This window comes from Macrotis lagotis, chromosome 1, assembly GCF_037893015.1.
Source record: "Macrotis lagotis isolate mMagLag1 chromosome 1, bilby.v1.9.chrom.fasta, whole genome shotgun sequence".
In the NCBI taxonomy this organism is placed as follows: Eukaryota; Metazoa; Chordata; class Mammalia; order Peramelemorphia; family Peramelidae; genus Macrotis; species Macrotis lagotis.
In genome coordinates, this window is record NC_133658.1 from 340,198,809 (window position 1) to 340,219,123 (window position 20,315).

Here is a 20,315-nt window from a genome sequence, read left to right on the forward strand (position 1 = left end):
GATACAAACAAGATTTTTAAAGTCTCTTTCATTTCTAAATCCATGATTCCATGAATAAGGCAAATATTCAGAGTCAGAAGTCTCCATATTCTGAATCCAAGTCTCTTTCTACTGCCTTACATTTCTCCCATTTCTAGCATATCATAACTTTGGGATACATTTAATTCCCTGTTCTATCCCCCAAAAAGTAATTACAGAGAGGGAAAGAGTTGGCAAGTCTCAGATTTTTGGAACGATAATCTCAAGTAGGCCATGATTAATTCATCATTTAGAGTTTAGCACTTTCCAAAAAAAATGCAGTTCCAGAAGAACAATCACTATTAGACAACATGTTATATTTGTAACAAAAAGAATTTAAGTTCAATTTATGATTCTAGCAGTAACTTTGTGACCCAAGGAAAGTCATTCCTGTCCCAGAATTAAATTGTCATGGGGGTATTGGGAGGAAAAAAAATTGTGACTTTAAAGCATTGTAAATATTAAAAATTTTTAAAATGACTATGCATCCTCCTAATCCAGGCTCTAAAATCTGCCCATAAGGGGATGCTATAGTTATTTATAACTGGTCTCTTTTAGACAGTTGGTTTTGAAAACCTGTTTCCTAAACTGAGATGCTGAACACATAATAGAGTACAGTATAGGAGAGAGAAAGCCCTAAGAAATCTGCAAGTCAATGAGAGAATTCTTACATACAAACAGAAAGAGGCCAATGTCAGCTAGTCAGTGAGTCATCCCTGGCTCAGAGACATAATCCATTTGCCTGTCTTTGAGTGAGGGGCATATCCTTCAACAGCAGCAATTCAATGACCTGTTGACACCAACTCTTTTTAAAGAGTCATTATTCATGCAGGATGTCTTCCAGAAACTTAAAACCAAGCAACAGCTGAAAAGATGACATCATCCTGTCTGCACCATCAATAGCAGGAATCCAAGGTGGCCTAGGGATTAGTTCTCCAGACACAAGGAGCATATTTGGAGAGTGGGACAAGGAAAAGTTGCTGCAGGTGATAGACTGTTCAACCTCTGCCTGGCAGAATGTCAGTCTTTAACTCTGGTCACATATTCATTTTGGGGACTTAACACCTTTTCTACATGCAAGATTGACTGGATTCCTCAGTGATGGGGCATTAAAAAGACACGATGTCATCTCAATTCTTTTTTCTTGATGCTTTTATGTGAAATAGCTTATTCTACCTCTTCTTTCCCTGTCTCCTAATAGATTCCTTTTTCACTCATTGACTCCATCTTTATAATATATTATATTTTCATATTCAGCTCTCTCCTATGCCATATCTATATATGCTCCTCCTAACTACTCTAATAAATGAAAAGTCTCAAATGAGTTAATAATATCATCTTTTTTTTAGGTTTTTGCAAGGCAAATAAGGTTAAGTGGCTTGCCCAAGGCCACACAGTTAGGTAATTATTAAGTGCCTGAGGCTGGATTTGAACACAGATACTTTTGACTCCAGGGCCGGTGCTCTATCCACTGAATCACCTAGCCATCCCAATAATATCATTTTGACATGTAGAAATACAAGCAGTTCAATATCATTAAATCCCTCATAATTTGCCCTTCTCATACAACCTCTCTGTGCTTCATTTGAGTCCTGCACTAGGGATATCAAATTTTCTGTTCAACTCCAGTCATTTCAACAGGAAAGTTTGAAATTCCCCTATTTTGTTGAATGTCCATCTTTTCCCCTGAAATTGGATGTTTAGTTTTGTTTTGTAGTTAATTCTCATTTGTAATCCAAGCTCTTTTGTCTTCCAGAATATCATATTCCAAGCCCTATGAGCTCTTAATGTAGACACTGCTAGGTCCTATGTAATCCTGACTGTAGCACAATTATATTTGAATTGTTTCTTTCTGTATGCTTGTAATATTTTCCCTTTGACTTGGGAGTTCTGAAATTTGGCTAGAATATCCCTGGCAGTTTTCATTTGGGGATCTCTTTCAGGAGGTAATTGGTAAATTCTTTTAATTTCTATTTGACTCTCTGCTTCTAGGATATCAGGGCAATTTTCCTGGACAATTACTTGAAAAATGAAGTCATGGTTCTTTTCCTGGTTATAATATACAGGCAATCCAATAATTTTAAAATTATCTTTCTTAGATCTGTTTTCCAGTTCATTCATTTTTCCAATGAGATATTTCACATTTTCTTCTAGTTTTTCATTCTTTTGGTTTTGTTTGTTTCTTGATTTCTCACAAATTTATCAGCTTCCTTAGCTCCATTCTACACTGGAATGAGTTGTTTTCTTCAGAGAGCACATCTCATCTCCTTTTCCATCTGACTAATTCTGTTATTGAAGGCATTCTTCTCCTCATTGACTTTTTGGATTGCTTTTTCCACGTGACATAAATGGGGTTTTTTTGAAAGGCAATGGGGTTAAGTGACTTTCCCAAGGTCTCACAGCTAGGTAATAATTAAATATCTGAGGTTGCATTTGGATAGTGGATAGTGGATAGAGGCTGGTGCTCTATCCACTACACCACCTAGCTGCCCTTAAACTAGTCTTTAACATGTTGTTTTCTTTGGTATTTTTTGAATCTCCTTCACCAAACTGCTGACTTGCTTTTCATGATTTTCCTGCATTGCATTCATTTCTCTTCGAAATTTTTTCTTTCACCTCCCTTACTTGATTTTCAAAATCTTTTTTGAGCTCTTCTATAATCTGAGAACAATTCCTATTTTTATTGGAGGCTTTGGATATAGAAGCCTTGTTCCTCCATAGGACCAAAGTAATTTTCTATGGTAAGATCCATTTTTTTTCTTGTTTACTCCAATTCCCCAGCCTATGATGTTTTGATATACTTACAAAGTTCTTTTTTTTTGGTGGGGGGAATTGGTACACTACTACAAAGACTTTAATTCCTTCAATGCCTCTGGTCTGTGGATGATCACAAGCATTCCCCTCTGCCATGGAATTATGAGGGGGGGGGTCACTGCTCCTCTATGGCAATGAGGGGCCGCAGACTGCAACCAGGGTCTGAAAATGGATGAAGCAGCAGATTCCTGTCACAGGTTAGTGCAATCTCCCCTCACCCCCTTACAATCCATGGACTGAGTACTCTGGAAGCAGGTGCTAGGTGGATCCCTGCTGGGGTGGGTTCATAGGCTTGCTTCCATTTCCCTGGGCAGTACAAAGAACTGAGGTCTAAAGATGCTTTGGGCTCTGTGCTTACCCTGGTGGAGTTTTCTCTGCTCACCTTTTAAGTTGTCTTTGGTTGGGAGGTGGGTTGGGAGGTCTAGAAACCACTCCCCACTGCCATGAATTCTGGCATGCCCTCCAGGGACCCAGGAACTCCACAGGCTGTTCCTGGAAGGTTAGAGCTGGTTTGCTCCAGCATGAAGAGACTGAGGCCTGGGTTACACTGTGACTTTTTCCAATCCTGGTCCCAGTAGACCTTTCCTGCAAATCTAAGTTGTCTTGGGCTGAAAAATCGTTTCACTCTCTTTATGTGGGTTCTGTCTCTCTGGAATTTAGTTAGAGTCATAATCATATAGCATGTGAGGTTTGCTGGTAAAGAGTTTCTGGAAATCCCTGCCTCCATGTTGTCATCTTGGTTCTGCCCCCCCCCCCAGGTTGACATTTTAAAACTTTCAGCATGGAAGTCATGATTATTTGTCATGATATCATATATTAAAAATGTCTGAGTAATTATGCATCAATGTTATATTTGGATAATTATGTGTAATGTCATAGTTTTAATGCTATTTATTGGCTGAATTTTTAAGGATATAGTATTTGTCATCTATCTGTTCATGAAAGGTACCAAGTTTCTGATATATAATTCTAGTCATTAAGTCACATCTTGTTAGATATTTGTTAATGCTAAATTTTTTCAGCCTTCAGTGATATGTTGCTGAGTTTCCGCCATTTCTTTCCATAATCACCACTGATGACTATCAAAAGTTTTTAGTATTATGAATATTTTATCTCATACATAAATGACTTCTACTATTTAAATTTCACAGTGATTTTGTTCACAAATGATTTCTCCAAAGTCAAATGGATGTGTGTTTGTGTATATATATATATATATATATATATATATATATATATATATATATATGTAAGTGGCTTTCCCAAGGCCACACAGCTAGGTAATCATTAAGTGTCTGAGACTGGATTTGAACCCAGGTACTCCTGACTCCAAGGCCATTGCTTTATTCACTACACCACCTAGCCACCCCTGATTATATATTTCTGAAAGGGTGTTAAACTCACTCACATCAGCTGACCAATGGAAAAATATAGATAGTCTTTAGACATAATATGTTCTGCCTCTTTACCCTCTGTCCAGAAATTAAAATGTTTTGTTTCAGTATCAAAGGTAGATGATGCTGCTAGACTACTGAGGAAATATTTTAAATTATAGACCAAAGAACCTACTGTCTATATGCATGAAAATGAACAGACATATAAAGAATCTGAGTTGCATGAGAATGCAGATGACTAAATGTCCAAAAACCTCAGGGTGCTTTCATTTGTATATCTAATGGCAGTTTTCCATTCTCTTGGTTCTCTTCCTCCCAATAGTCAGTTGATATCTGTTTAGACACCAATAATAGACCCTGTAATATATATCAACAAGGAGACACCCTATTCTGGGTCTCTTGGATTTTGGAGTGTCATGCAAAACAAGTCATTGTGTACAGTCTTTTCCTCTGTCGACCTATCCAGACTGATAGTTCACATCTGTTTGGACTTCTATCCCTTGTAGCTCCTCTGCTCTTTTTATAGCACTGAAGCTCTAGAGAAGTGCATTCCTCATCCTCACTCTATGGGTGAAGAACTTTTTGTGTCCCCATAATTGAAAATATAGCATATTGGTCCCATGACAGCTAGTGAATAAACATGGATACCATCACAATACTGGCCTGGGCCCCATTCTGTATGATGTAAGATAGGAATGGGGAGAGGAATTGTGGTAACTTCAGTAGATGCCTTTGAGAAAGCTGTTTCTATAGCCAGAATTGGGGATAAAGGCAGCCAAAACCATTCACTCCAATCAGCTGCCAGACACATGCTTAACAGAGCATGCATGGATTCTCTCTGACTCTAACAATGAGAGGCTGGGTCTTTTGAGCAATTTTCTTCTTGGCAGGGAATTTTCTGACTGTAGCTGGAAATATCCTTTCCATAGATCAACTCTGATAAAGAAGACTACTAGAAAAGATCCCAAGAATAGACAGGGTCATGATATGGGCCTTAAGCATCCTTATTTTTGATGTTATGATTATCAGTCCTCCGCAGTATCTCCTTTTATGTTTCAATCTAAACTCCTAAAGTCAATGTTAGCAGAGTACCAACTCAAGCATAATATAAAATCTACAAAGATTCAAGTTTATGGGAAAGGAATGGATGTTTATATGGCACTTACTAGCTATATGGCTAAGCCCTTCACATACATTGTGTTGGATCCTCATAACAACTCTGTGAGGTAAGTACTGTTATTTTTACAGTTGAGGAAACTAAGGCAAACAGAAGTTAAATGACTTTTCTAGAGTCTAATAGCTTGTATGCCCTTAACTCAGGTCTTCCTGACTTCAGGCCCGTAAGTCTATATACTGTACTACCTACCTATATAAATAAAGGCTCAATGCTAAGAATGTCTTCTGATTAAGAAACACCCAAGCTAATTTTGAAGAAATTAAATACACCCCCCCCCCCCCCGGGATGAATGCTTTAGCCACCGAAGTTCTTAATGAATACAATGTCATAGAAAGTTAGGTAGTCATTTTATTTGGTACAGAGAATACCCACACCAATGAAATCACAAACTTTGAAGTAAATAGTAAGAATAGTGCCATTATCTAGGTTAATATAACAGAAATCTGTGATTGCATGTGTGGAGGTACATCTTCCATCTATGTGAAAATTCTACTAACCCTCCTCATAGAATGTAATATTTTTCAGTCACTGAAACCCATGAATCTTATAATAGTATGTTCAATTATTTTAAATGACATTTTTGGTCTTGATTTCTATTTTTAGAGATTTGTAAAATTCATGTAAATCACATGCCTTTCAAATGTGCCGGGATAAATAGCTAGTGAATCAACAAGCATTTCTTTTCTCTTTTTTTGTTTTTTTGTTTTTGTAAGGCAATGGGGTTAAATGTGTTGCCCAAGATCACACAACTAGGTAATTATTAAGTGTCTGAAGCCAGATGTGACCTCAGGTTCTCCTGACTCCAGAGCTAGAACTCTATCCACTGAACCACTTAGCTGCCCCAACAAGTATTTTTAAAATACATGCCACATATTATATCCCAGGAATTGTGCTGTGAATTGGGGTTATAAATACAATGTATTAAATAATCCCTAATAATATCTAAATTGGAAGGGAGTCACAATGTAAAAAGAGCTTAATGGACTAGTTCATTCGTTTCAAATTGCAAAAATGAAATTTTATAAGGATAATTAAAATTTCTTGTTTTTGAAGTTGCTTTTTTTGTAATCCAAGTACTAAAAAGAGAAAAATTGACTGAACTACAATGTGTCAAAAAAAGATCTGGGGGTTTTAGAAGAATGCAAGCTCAATTCAAGTCAGAAATATGTTATCATAGCCAAGAAAGAATGTCAAGGCTTTCAGGAATAAGCATCTAGTCATGCTGCTGTATTCCTCCATGGTTAGAGGGAAGTAGAATATTGCTATTTCTTGGAGCTATGCTTAAGGGGGGGAAATCATGATTTAGATAGTGCAGATCGAAATAATTCAGAGAAGAGTATAAAAAAAGACATTGAATTCATTCCATATCAAGATCAGTTCAAAGAACTAAGGAAAGAAAAGGCCTGGAAAGAGATCAGAGAAAAGAAAAGAATCATTATACCCCAATGGATTCAACTCATAGATCTTTAATAGTATTATGCTGAGTAACTAAGCAGGGAATCAGAAATAGCTGATCTGCCACTTCTATCACCCTTGTTCTTCAGAGCCCTCCAGTTTTCTGGGTCCTGCAAATTACATATTAACAAAACTGATAACAGAAAAAATGAATTCTACCCAGATTAACAAAAGGAGAAATAAATTACTTAAATAATCTAATAGAGAAAGAAATTGAACAAGCCATCAACGAACAAAAGAAAAATCTCCAGGATTAGATCAATTTAAAAGTGAAATCTATCAAACATACAGAGAACAATCAATTCTATTGCCTCATAATTCCAAAAATAGGAAAAGAAGTACCCTCTTAAATCTCTTTCTTTAATATAAATACCTTCATACTTAACCCTGGGAGAGATGAAACAGAGAAAGAAAACAATAGATAAACTCCCTAATGAATATTGATACAAAATGCCTAAACAAAATATTAGCAAGCCAAGTATAAGAGATTATTATGATATTATTTGCTATAACAAGGTTGGGATTATATCAGGAACTCAGGCATGCCTATACAAAGAATGACTGGGTTATTATATGAATTTAACTATGAAACATTTTGCAGAAGTACATACATAAATAATTAAAGAAAAATCAATTTCTCGAGAGTAAAACAAGAGAAAATAATGAAAAGCCAATATTGTATAAATTCATTTACTTATTTAATACTATACCAAGGAAAGCACCAAATGAACATTTTATAAAACTGATGACAATAATAACCAAATTCATATAGAGAAGAAAAAGTCCAAGGATCTCAAGAGTAGAAGATGACCATGTGAAGACAGGAATTCCTGGAAACTCATTCCCCCCAAAACTCCAAGAGACATCAAATTATGACCAGCCAAAATTTAGAGAGGTAGAACCCACAGAAAGACTGAGTGATATAATTTACCAATCCAAGACAATTTAGAAGATACATGGGAAAGATCTGTTTCACCAGGTCCAGGGACTGGAAAAAGCTACTGTGCGCAACCACAGTTGCAGCTTAGCACAGCTTGGCCAAGTGCCTAGATCCCTGGGGGCACCTGGGTCGATGGCAGAGGGGGTGGTTTCCAAACCTGCTGGCCCAGGGCTCACTGGGAACAGCTTGACTGGGTGGCAAGAGATCTCTGCTGTACCAGAGTGAGTGCTGAGTTAGTGCTGGTGTCAGAGCAGCCCTGCAGTGAGAACTGAGTCCAGGAAGTCAGGCATCATCTCCAGAGCACAGCCCACAGAAAGTAAGGGCATTGCAGGAGACTGCAGAGGTCTCTCTGTTCTCCCTGGGGCAGAACTCTGCTGATTGCCCACATCCAAATCCAGATTGTAGTTTAGGCCCCCATACCACAATGTCCTCACAGCTCTAGGGCAGAAGGGAGGGCCTGTGGTAATCCACATACCACAGCACAGGCAAGAGAGCAGTCAAAGACTCTCATAAGACCTTGGATGAATTAAGGTCCGTTTGGGTTGTCCCCAAACCACCCCACAAAGCCTTGGAAGTGTGGTAAATAAGTCATAGGCTGAGGAAATGAGCAAACAACAGAAAAAGAAGAATCTGACCATAGAAAATTTGGTACCATTGAAGATTCAGAAGATGATAAAATTGAAACTTCTGTTCCCAAAACCTCCAAGAGAAATAGAAAATGGACTTAGGCTATGGATAAGCTCAAAAAAAAAAAGACTTTGAAATACAATCAAGTGAGGTAGAGGAAAAATTGGGGGGATGAGAGTGATGCAGATAAATCATGAAAACCAAATCAGCAACTAGGTGAAAGAAATACAAAAAAAGTGAAGAAAACAATATGTTAAAAACCAGTTTAGGCCAAATGGAAAAAGCAACACAAAAGGCAAATGAGAAGATTGCCTTAAAAAGAAGAATTGACCAGCTGGAAAAAGAAATTAAAAAAATGCTTCTGAAGAAAATACCTCCTTCAAAATGGAACTAAAGGAAGTGGATGACTTTGCAAGAGCCCAGTAAGAAATAAAAGTGTACCACTACCCAAAATTAGAAGAAAATGTGAACTATCTCATTGGCAAAACAACCAACTTTGACAGTAGATCTAGAAGAGATAATTAAAAAATTATTGGGCTACCTCAAAGTCATGACTAGGAAAAGAGCCTAGATTCATCTTTCAAGAAAAAAATACAACAAAATTTCCCTGAGATCCTAGAAGCAGAGGATATAATAGAAATTGGGGGAATTCATGGATCTGCTCCTGAAAGAGAGCCCGAAAGAATCTCAAGGGTGACAAAATGGATAGTTTCAGAGGGAACCAATAAGACCTCTATGATGTGATGCAGAGCAAAGAAAGAAGTGGAGAAAAAATTGTACAAATGACAACCACAATGTAGTATAAGACAGTTCTGAAAGATTTCAGAATACTGGTTAAGGCAATGATAAATCACAAATCCAAAAGACTGAAAATGAAACATGCCACTACTCTTCTGAGAGAGGTGATGAACTTAAAAGCAAAGAGAGACACATTTTCAAACATGAACAGTATGTGAATTTGTTTTGCACTTCTAATCAAGCTGATGATAAGAGTTTTTAGGATTTGCTAATATTATTGTTGTTTAGTGTTTGTATAAGGGAGTATATATATATATATATACATATATATATATATTCATATATAGTTTTTTAGCATAGGAGAGGGGTCCTAATATAAATGCATGTGAAGAGAAAGAATAAAATTTCTTTTTAAAATTAAGTAAAACTATAGGAAAAAGAAAATCTTATTAAGTTCAGAATAAAACAAAAATATATGTGACTGTCTTCAAGTAGTTTAGGCTCTGTATATGGAAAAAAAAGAATAAAATGTGTTCTCTTTGGCTAATTAAAGCCAAGAGCAGTGTGTATAGGTTGGACAAGATGGCTTCTGAGTTGCCTTCCAATTCTAAAATATTGTGATTCAGTGGTACTGGTCAGCAGTTATATATGGCTGTCAAAAACCAAATGTGTTTATTGACTTAATAAAAGTGAATTCACATCTAGGAATTAAGATATTATAGTTTCTTGGCCCTCTAACCTTTGGCCATGCTTCATCTGATATGCTGTGTTCAATACGGAAAAGTATATTTTGGTAACAATTTGCTGAATTGGAGTTTGTTCTGAAGACTGGGATCAGAAACGGGATTTTGTGCCACATAAATATTTTCTAATGAAACCAGAAATATTTAACTTGGGGGAAAGAAGACTTAAGAATATGTAAAATAATTATCTTTAAACATTTGAAGAGTTTGAATAAAGAATAGGGAGTTGATTTGTTTTGTTTGGCCATTGGGGCAGAATTAAAATATGAACCAATAAAGAGAAGTTGTAGTCAATTTTAGGTTTGATGAAAGGAAAAGATTCATAATCTTTAAAGTTTTCCAAGTGTGGAATAAGTCGCATGGAGGGTAATGAGTTCCTTTTTCATGGTGGTCTTCATATAAAGACTGACCAAGACTTGTCTTCTCTGTTATAGAGAAAACTACTTTCCAAGTGAATTGGAATAGATAATCTAAAATTCATTCCAGACCTGGAAGGTTGTATCTCTTTTTAATGAAAGTGATTCTATATTTTCTTCCCATTCATAGTCAGATTTCCAGGAAATAAACAAATGTCTAGACTAATGGTTTATACTTTGTCCATTCATTTCTCAATTCCTTGGCAATCTCATTCCAACTTCATAACTCTACTTAAACATTTCTCTCCAGTGTTGCTAATATTCTTACAAATGCTAAATCTGACATTTTTCTGAGTCTTTCCTGATTACTGCACATGATCTTAGCACTATTATCTATCCCTTTCCCCTCTTGCAAGATAGGAAGAAAGATATTATATGCTTGTTTCTTATTTTAATAAATTATTGCTATTAATTAATTCTCATTCTTTTTCACAAAAAATCCTTTTAGAGCAAATTTCTTACAGATGAGGAAGAAAGGCAGTTTGACCTCTGGTGAATAAAGGACTGGCCTTGGACTCAAGATATGACTTCAAATACCACTTTTCTATCTTTCATGACTATGTGACTCTCTTTAAAGGTCACTAAAGCTCTGTCTGAGGAAACAATCTAACTTGAAAATCTTCAAGTGTAAAAGTGTTTTTCTCAAATGAATACATGTAATCTCCTCTAGAGCAAGGACTATCTTCACTTTTATCATTGTATAATCCAGGTTTAGTTCAGTTCCTGACAAATAAGGCTTAAAAAATTCTTTTTTATTGATTTATAGTGATTTAATGAATGATTAGACTGACATTAAAATTTTGACACATAGTTCCACTGTGGATATTTAGGAAGAAATTTTAAAATGACAGAAGCATATATAATCTGCAAACAATGTAAAGGGTGTGTTTTTTAATTTTACATTTTGGAATATTTTAATATTTTTTAGCTTTTGGATTTTGATGGATTCTTAGAGTTATTAGCTTCTACTTACCCAATTCTAATTTTTAAGCAATTATTTTTTTTTAATTACCCTTTGTACCTCCTTTTTCATTCTACTTATTAAAAGGCTTGTTTTCTTTGGTTAATTTTTTTTCTGTTTGATCAACTGGATTTTTCTTTAAAGAACAGGTTTTTGTGAGTCAGTTTTCATGTTTCCTTTTCCAAACTGTTGACTTTCTCTTGTATGATTTTCATTTCTTTCCTGATTTTTCATATTTGGCTTCATGAAAAAATTAAAATATTTTATTTATTTGCTTTTCCAACTACATTCAATAGTAGTTTTCACCAATTATTTTATGGCAAGGATTTGAATTTTACATTTTTCTCACTCCTTCCCTTCCCACTCCCTCACCCTGACAGAAAACAATCTAATGTATTCTCTACATATATAATAACCATGCTATACATAGATCTACATTAATCATGTTGTGAAAGACGAATCAAATCCAAATGGAAGAAAAAAAAAACTAGAGGAAAAACCAATCTAAAACTTGACAACTTTTAAAAATTGAAGATAGTAGTAATCTTTGATCTGCATTTAAACTACATAGTTTCTTTTTTGAATATGGATGGTATTTTTTTATCACAAGTCTTTTAGAATTATCTTTGATTATTGTACTGCTGAAATGAACAATTCCATCATAGTTGATCTTCACCCAAAGTTGTTAGAGTGTATGATGTTCTTCAGCTTCTGCTTGTTTCACTCAGCATCAATTCATGCAAGTCTTTCCAGATTTTCTGAAGTCCAGTCCCTCATGACTTCTTGTAGAACAATAATTCTTCAGCACATTCATATACTATTATTTGTTCAGCCATTCCCCAATTAATGGGCATCCCCTCAATTTCCAGTTCTTTTCCAATATTAAAAGAGCTTCTAGGAATATTTTTGCACATGTGGGATTTTTACCCTTTTTTTGTGATATCTTCAGGATACAGACCTAGCAGCATTTGCTGAATCAAAAGGATATTCATAATTTTATTGCCTTTTTGGAACAATTCCAAATTCTGCTCTAGAAAGGAGATCAATTAACAACTTCACCAACAATGCATTATTGTCCCAGTTTTCCACATCCCTTACAATATTGCTCATTTTCCTTTTTTAGTCTTATTGGCCAATTTGATGGGTGTGAATTGATATCTCAGAGTTGTTTTAGTTTGTGTTTCTCTAATTAATAATGATTTAGAGCAATTTTTTTTTAGGTTTTTGCAAGGCAAATGGGGTTAAGTGGCTTGCCCAAGGCCACACAGCTAGGTAATTATTGTCAGTGTCTGAGACCGGATTTGAACCCAGGTACTCCTGACTCCAGGGCCGGTGCTTTATCCACTGCACCACCTAGCCACCCCAAGAGCAATTTTTCACATGATTATAAATAACTTTACTTTCTTCAACTGAGAACTGCCTTTCCATATCCTTTGATCATTTATCAATTGGAAAATGAATGTTTTCTTATAAATTTGAATCATCTCACTATAGATTTTAGAAATGAATTGTCAGAAAAACTAGTGGTAAAAATTATTTCCCAACTTACTGCTTTCTTTTTAATCTTAATTGATTTGGTTTCGTTGATACAAAAGCTTTTTAACATAATGTAATCAAAATTATCCATGTTGTCTTTTATAATGTTCTTTATCTCTTTGGTCATAAACTGTTCCCCTATTTATAGATCAGACAGATAAACTATTCCTTGTTCTCCTAATTGATTTATTTTATCACCTTTTACTATACTGTACCCAGTGTTCCCTTATCTTGACATAGGGTGAGGGAAATTAGTCTATGCCTAGTTGCTACTGACTCCCAGTTTCCCAACAGTTTTCAACGAAGAGTGAATTCTTATCCCAAAAGCTGGAATCTTTGGGTTTATCAAACAGCAGGTTATTGTAGTCTTTTACTATTGTTTCTTTTGTACCTAATCTATTCCACTGATCTAACATTGTATTTCCTAGTATCAAACAGTTTTTTTTTTGGCAAGGCAATGGGGTTAAGTGACTTGCCCAAGGTCACAAAAGTGTCTGAGCCTAGATTTAATCTCAGAACCTCCTGAATCCAGGGCCAGTGCTTTATCCATTGCAACTCCTAGCTGCCCCTAGCAAACAGTTTTGATGAATGATGCTTTATAATATAACTTTAGATCTGATATGGCTAGGTCACCTTCCTTTTCACTTTTTTCCCCATTAGTTCCCTTGATATCCTTGTCCTTTTTTTCCTCCATATGAATTTAATTACTATTTTTCCTAGATCAATAAAGTAAGTTTTGGAAGTCTGATTGATATGGCACTGAATAAGAAATTTAATTGAGGTAAAATTGTCATTTCTATTATATTAGCTTGGCCTACTCATGACCAATTGGCATTTTCCCCCAGTTATTTAGATCTGAGTTTATTTGTGTGAAAAGTGATTTATAGTTGTTTTTATATAGGTTTTGAATCTGCCTCACCAGGTAGACTCCCAAATTATTTTAAATGGAATTTCTCTTTCTATCTCTGGCTGCTCTGTCTTGTTAGTAATTATACACACACACACACACACACACACACACACATATATGTAATTGTATATACATACATATATATATATATATATATATATATATATATATATGTAATATGTATATATAAATGCCGATGATTTAGGTGAATTTATTTTGTATTCTGCAATTTTGCTAAAGTTGTCAATTGTTTCAAGTAATTTTAGATGATTTTCTAGAGTTCTTTAAGTATATCATCATATCATCTGCAAAGAGTGAGAGCTCTGTTTCTTCATTATCAATTCCAATTCTTTCAATTATTTTTTCCTCTTTTTTGGTTAAAGCTAATAATTATAATACAATATTGAATAATAATGGTGATAATGGACATCTTTATTTCATCCCCTGATCTTATTGGGAATACTTCTAGCTTATCCTGATTATATATAGTGCTTGTTCATAGTTTTAGATAGATATTGTTTATCATTTTAAAGAATACTCCATTATTCCTATGCTCTCTAGTATTTTTTAATAGGAATGGGTGCTGTATTTTCTCAAAAATGTTTTCATCATCTATTTAAATAATCATATATTTTCTTTTAGGTTTGCTATTGATATGGTCAGTCATACTGATAGTTTTTCTAATATTGGCCCAACCATGCATTTTTAGTATAAATCTTATGTGATCATATTATATTATCTGAGTGATAACTTGCTGTAATTGCTTTGCTAATATTTTATTTAAAATTTTTGCATCCCTATTCATTACATTTCTTTCTCTGTTTTGATGCTTTCTGGTTTAGGTATCAGCACAATCTGGGTGTTATAGAAGGAATTTGGCAGAACTGTCTTCAGCTATTTTTTCAAATAATTTATAGAGAATTGGAATTAATTGTTCCTTGAATGTTTAGTACAATCTATTTGTGAATCTATCTGGCACTGGAGATTTTTTCTTAGGGAGTTCATTGATGACTTGATCAATTTCTTTTTCCTGAGATTGAGTTATTTAGATCTTTTATTTCAAAATTTTTTTAACCTGGGTAGTTTATATTTTTGTAAATATTCATCTATATTACTTAGATGGTCAAATGTACTGGCATCCAGTTGGGCAAAATAGCTCTGAATTAGTACTTTAATTTCTTACTCATTGGTCGTGAATTCACTTTTTTATTTTTTTTATACTTTTCTTTGACTTTTAAAATCCTTTTGGAGCTCTTTCAAGGAGGATAAGGATATAAAAATAATTGAAAGAATTGGAATTGATAATGAAGAAACAGAGCTCTCACTCTTTGCAGATGATATGATGATATACTTAAAGAACTCTAGAAACTCATCTAAAATTACTTGAAACAATTGACAACTTTAGCAAAGTTGCAGGATATAAAATAAATTCACATAAATCATCAGCATTTATATATATATATTTATTATATATACATTATATATATAAATATATATATATATATATATATATTTATATGTAATTACTAACAAGACAGAGCAGCCAGAGATAGAAAGAGAAATTCCATTTAAAATAATTTGGGAGTCTACCTGGTGAGGCAGATGCAAAAACTATATAAAAACAACTATAAATCACTTTTCACACAAATAAAATCAGATCTAAATAACTGCAGAAAATGTCAATTGGTCATGAGTAGGCCAAGCTAATATAATAGAAATGGCAATTTTACCTCAATTAAATTTTTTATTCAGTGCCATATCAATCAAACTTCCAAAAATTATTTGGTCTTGATACCAGTTCATATTTCCATTTGAGTTTCACATGTAAGCATTTTGAAGTTTTGTTTTGTGTTTTTCTCTTCCTTGTCATCATAGTAACTTATGATCAGGACTCTTTTTTTTGTTTTTTTTTCATTTTTAGCCTCTTTCTTGATGTTTAAAGTTGAACTCTGCTCTAGGCCTCAGGCTATGGCAGCTTATGCACTGTGCTGGTGACCCAGCTTACTCACCCCTGATATGTCAGGGTTCTGGGGCTTACAATTCACCTTCTGCACTGAAGATAGAGGCCTCAGTCATACCCTCATAACCCACTGGTCTGATAAGGCTGGATCATGGGACCTCAGTTACTTACATGTGCTGTGTAAGAACTTGCTGCTAACTTACCAACATACTACTTCACTGTCTGTGCCCCTCTTTCAGTCAACTGAGTCAGATCTTTCTTGTAGTCCTTTTAAGTAATCCTAGGGTGTAAAATTTTTTCATTCCATTTTTTTTAGGTTTTGTTTTTTTCTGAATTTTTAGAGGCTTGATTTATTATTGTGTTCTAGGGAAACTGGAGGGAGCTGAGGTAACTTCCTTGCTTTTCTCCACCATCTTCCAGTTATTTTTTTAAAATATAGAAGAGAGAATCTGAAAGAGAAGAGCCCAAATATCCCAACTGCTACAGCCTCAAGTGCTTCAGTTGCACATTTGGTTTCCTGGAAATGGCTTCCTAGGTCTCCTTCCTACCTTGAATATCTCCTTATTTTTGTTTCTTGTTGCCATGTAGTTGTATTTCATTGGATATATATAGAAATAAAAGGCCATGGACAAATTCTTACTCTGAGAAGCTATCTGAAGGCATGGCAGAAGCTATAGTTCAGCAGGCTAATAGAAATATCAAAAAGATATTTCTATCACTGCCTTAAGTACATGGTTGGAATAGAAACAGATTTACAGGAAGCCACTACTGAAAACAGTTGGCATCTCAAATCTTTTGATCCCCAACTGAATAGTATTAGCCAATCTCCATGAAGTCTACTTATAAATATATATTTAAACACATACATGTACATATGTAGACATATATCCAGCTTTTCCAGTTTCAGAAAACACTGCTAGAATCCATCCCACACAGATACTTTTCATTAAAATTGCTAAATGGTTTATGCAGTTCAACAAAATAAAAGGTCTGTGGCCACAGGAATAAGAAAGACAAAGATTTCTTTCATTAGTTGAATTATGCCCTCAAATCTTCTCTGAGGATCAAATCCAAGTCAACAGCCAAATTGCTTATTAATTGCTTTTTAATGCCTTTCTCAAAATACTAAAATATGTAGCTAAAAAAACTATAAACACATTTTCACATTGTATTTTCAGAGTTTTTCCCCTCATGAGGATGGCAGAGCTTGAATTATTTGTGTGAATACTAGAAAATCTAGCCGGGCAAATTCAGTCTGCAAATCATCTGAAACATTGTCATGTAATTGGGCAAAAGGAAAAAAAAATAGTCCAGGGCCAGTGCTCTATCCACTGCACCACCTAGCCGCCCCCCCCAATTTAATTTTTAAGGAGGCTATTCTATTCAGCTCTACAACCATATTCCCCCAAGAACCCAAAGATTTTGTTTTCCTGGAAATTTCATTGTTTATGGTCAAAATTACAATATTATCTGATAATTTTCAAACCTCTGATTTTTGTTCTAATTAAAACTTATATAATATATGTATCTCCAGGCTTAGCACCATATTTGATATATCTATTGATACTTAATTATGTTTAATAGTGATTCATAAATTTTTTAATTTGTTAATTCATTTGTTCATTCATTCATTCAGTCAGTAGCAATTTCTAAAATACTGTCATCCTTCTTTGAGTGATGATGGAAACTAAGATTTAAATATATGAAAGAGTTCCTTCTAAAAGTCCTCTTCTCATATAAGTAATTCAAGTAGGCATCATTCTCATAGAAACAGCTGGATCCTATTATTCTAACCTTTTTGTGACCACTAGGTAGGAACAGGTTGTAGGTGCCCTGAGGCATCAGGCCTTATCTCTACCCTTTTTCTGTCTTTTACTCAAGGATTAAAAAGTCAGTTTCCTTTGGTTACTTGAAGGGATAATGATTTACTACTGACCTTTGGCTCTACTCAAAACTGAAATGTTTCTGAGTCACTGACCACTACTCACTTATACTCTTGCAAGACAACTCCATCCTTTCTATACCCCATCTCTCTTTACCCTACCCATCAATTGCATCCTTTGGAACCTGTAACCCCTATATTACCCCTTTACTCCAACCAATTATTAAGTTGTTGGTTGCCGTATTGGTTTCGCAGGCTCATTATATTAGGATTCAGAAAAGACTAAATAATTGAAAAGAATGAAGACACCCCCCCCCAAAAAAAAATAAGATGATTTACTGGTGATAAGCTACCTATTAAGTAGCATAACATAGAGCCTGGCACATAGAAAGTTATGAAAAGAACCTAATCTTAATTCCAAGTCTATATTGTAGTTTCTCCAAGAGATTTTTTTTGATATTAATAATCTTGTCCCTAAATAGGTGAAGAAGCATGGTAAGATGGATATAATTCTAGCTTTGATTTTATAAGGTCTGAATTCAAATCCTAATTCTGCCAATTATTACCTATACCTTGGGTAAATTAGGATTTGGTTTCCTTGTCAATAAAAGGTGACCTAAAATTCCTTTCCTATACTAAATTGATGATTCCACTATCTTAAATGACTTTGTATCTGTTCTCCCTTCCCTTGTCCATATATTTGAATGACATATTAATCAAGTCTAAACTGTGACTCGTGGAAACACTATACAAAGCTCTGAATTGGGTAGATAGGTAGATTGGTTGACCTCTCAGTTTTCCTTAAACATTTTTTCAGAATTCTATTATATAATAAAAGTATTATTTTGGAATGAATCTTACTCAAAAGAATCTCTATAAATAAGAAAATAGACATAATATGCTTGTCCTTCTGCTCTCCCTAGCCCATATCACAACTTCAGAGCCCTGTGGTATTTGGAAGGAGCACATTTTAGTCAAGGTTGTGCTAATATCTGAAAAATTTCTGAAAGTTCAACGTCTCTGGATAATGATTAGAATACCCCTAAGGGAAAAAAATGGGAGCTCTTACTTAGCATTCTTTGAAACATATGAAAATGATTACTAGAGCAAACACCAAATCCAACCTGCTGAGGGGATTAGATATTTTCCAAGAAAAAATTCCAAGATTGTTGGGGGGATTGGGGGGAATTCCCCTCCCTCCCTCTTTCTTCAGAGTAACATCATCATTTCTATAAAGGAATATTTATTCTTTTGGAGGCAAACACACAGAATTATATTTGAAAATCCCCAAATTGCATATATGCATAAAAGAGCAAAACAATTCCTGCACACTATAAATCCAGTATCCTGAAATGAATTATAATATTTTATATTAGTTTAGAAGAAGAAAAAATTAATAAGAGTTTTTTTGGTTAAAAAAACTGTTCCTGCTTCTTCCTATAAAATATTCACAGGAATTTTAATAAAAAGCCACATCAAAATGGAGCACATCTGGATCACCAGATGAGCAAGCAGAGTGAACTAAATCTCTGAATGGCCACACTGAAATATCTTCTGGAAGATTCTGGTAATTTGGTTTTCCCTGACTCTTTAAAATGCTCAAGTACGTTCAGAAAAGGAAAAAAATGAATTTTGCAATCCTTATCACTAGAATTCAGTGTTATTGTTCAAGACTTCTTTTATGGAAATAAGGTGAGAATATTATGGTGAGAGCTTAATAATGGCTTACATTTCCCCATTGAATCAAACTGATATTTGCCATTTAGGCATTTATAATCCTCCATTGACTGTCTCATCTTTAACTTATTTAAATTAGTCTTTTGAAACTACCCATTTCAAAAACTTCTTCCATTTATTCAACTGTTCTTGGCCTATTTTTTCAATCTACAAAATGAGAAATTTGGGTAAAAAAGTTTTCAAAAATTCCTCCTGTTCCTAAGGGAATTTACTTTAGGAAAGTCATATTCTTTTGTCTCTCCTTTTTATATCACATTCACTCATATTTTTACTCATATTGAAGTCCCTGGCTTGAATGAGCTTGCCCTTCCCTGTATGCCCATTTTCTAATATCCAAATCAAATTATATTTCTTTTATAGGTTACTTGAGAATTAGGACAAGATTCTAGCTCTTTTTATATTCATTTGTTATATCTATCACTTTGTTGGGTAAAATCTAATTGCTATGGCATTGTTGGAACACGTTATTTAGATCTAGGTGAGACCTCAGTAATATCTTATCTAGCCCCTTCATTTCACTCATGAGAAAACTGTTGTCTAAAGTCACAGAAATATCAAGCATCAGTTTTAGGAATTTAATAGTTTAATGCCTCTATTAAACCCTTAGCAAAACAATTTTTTTTGGTGTTAACAGGCATTTGTGCAACATTCAACAATTATGAAAGTTATCTCACCCTCTTTTAATAGTCTTCCTATGTTGCGCTGCTCTTCTGTAGAGGAAGGTTTTAAGTCTTTGAAAGCCTGTTGTGTAGGGATTGAATTAGACTCCTTGGCACTAGTGTGAAACCATGAAGCAGTGGGTGGAAATTGCAAACAGACTGAATATGACTTGATGTGAAGGGGAGGAGGGAAACCAATAGCAACAATTCCATAGCATTTAGGGTCTTTTAAAAGTGGGAAAGCAGTGTTTTGAAAAGAATGTGGAGAGTTCCCAAAGTTTACCAAGCACTTATTGGGGTAGATCTGATAAACTTTGAACTCCCTTCCAACTCTTCAGAACTTTTGTT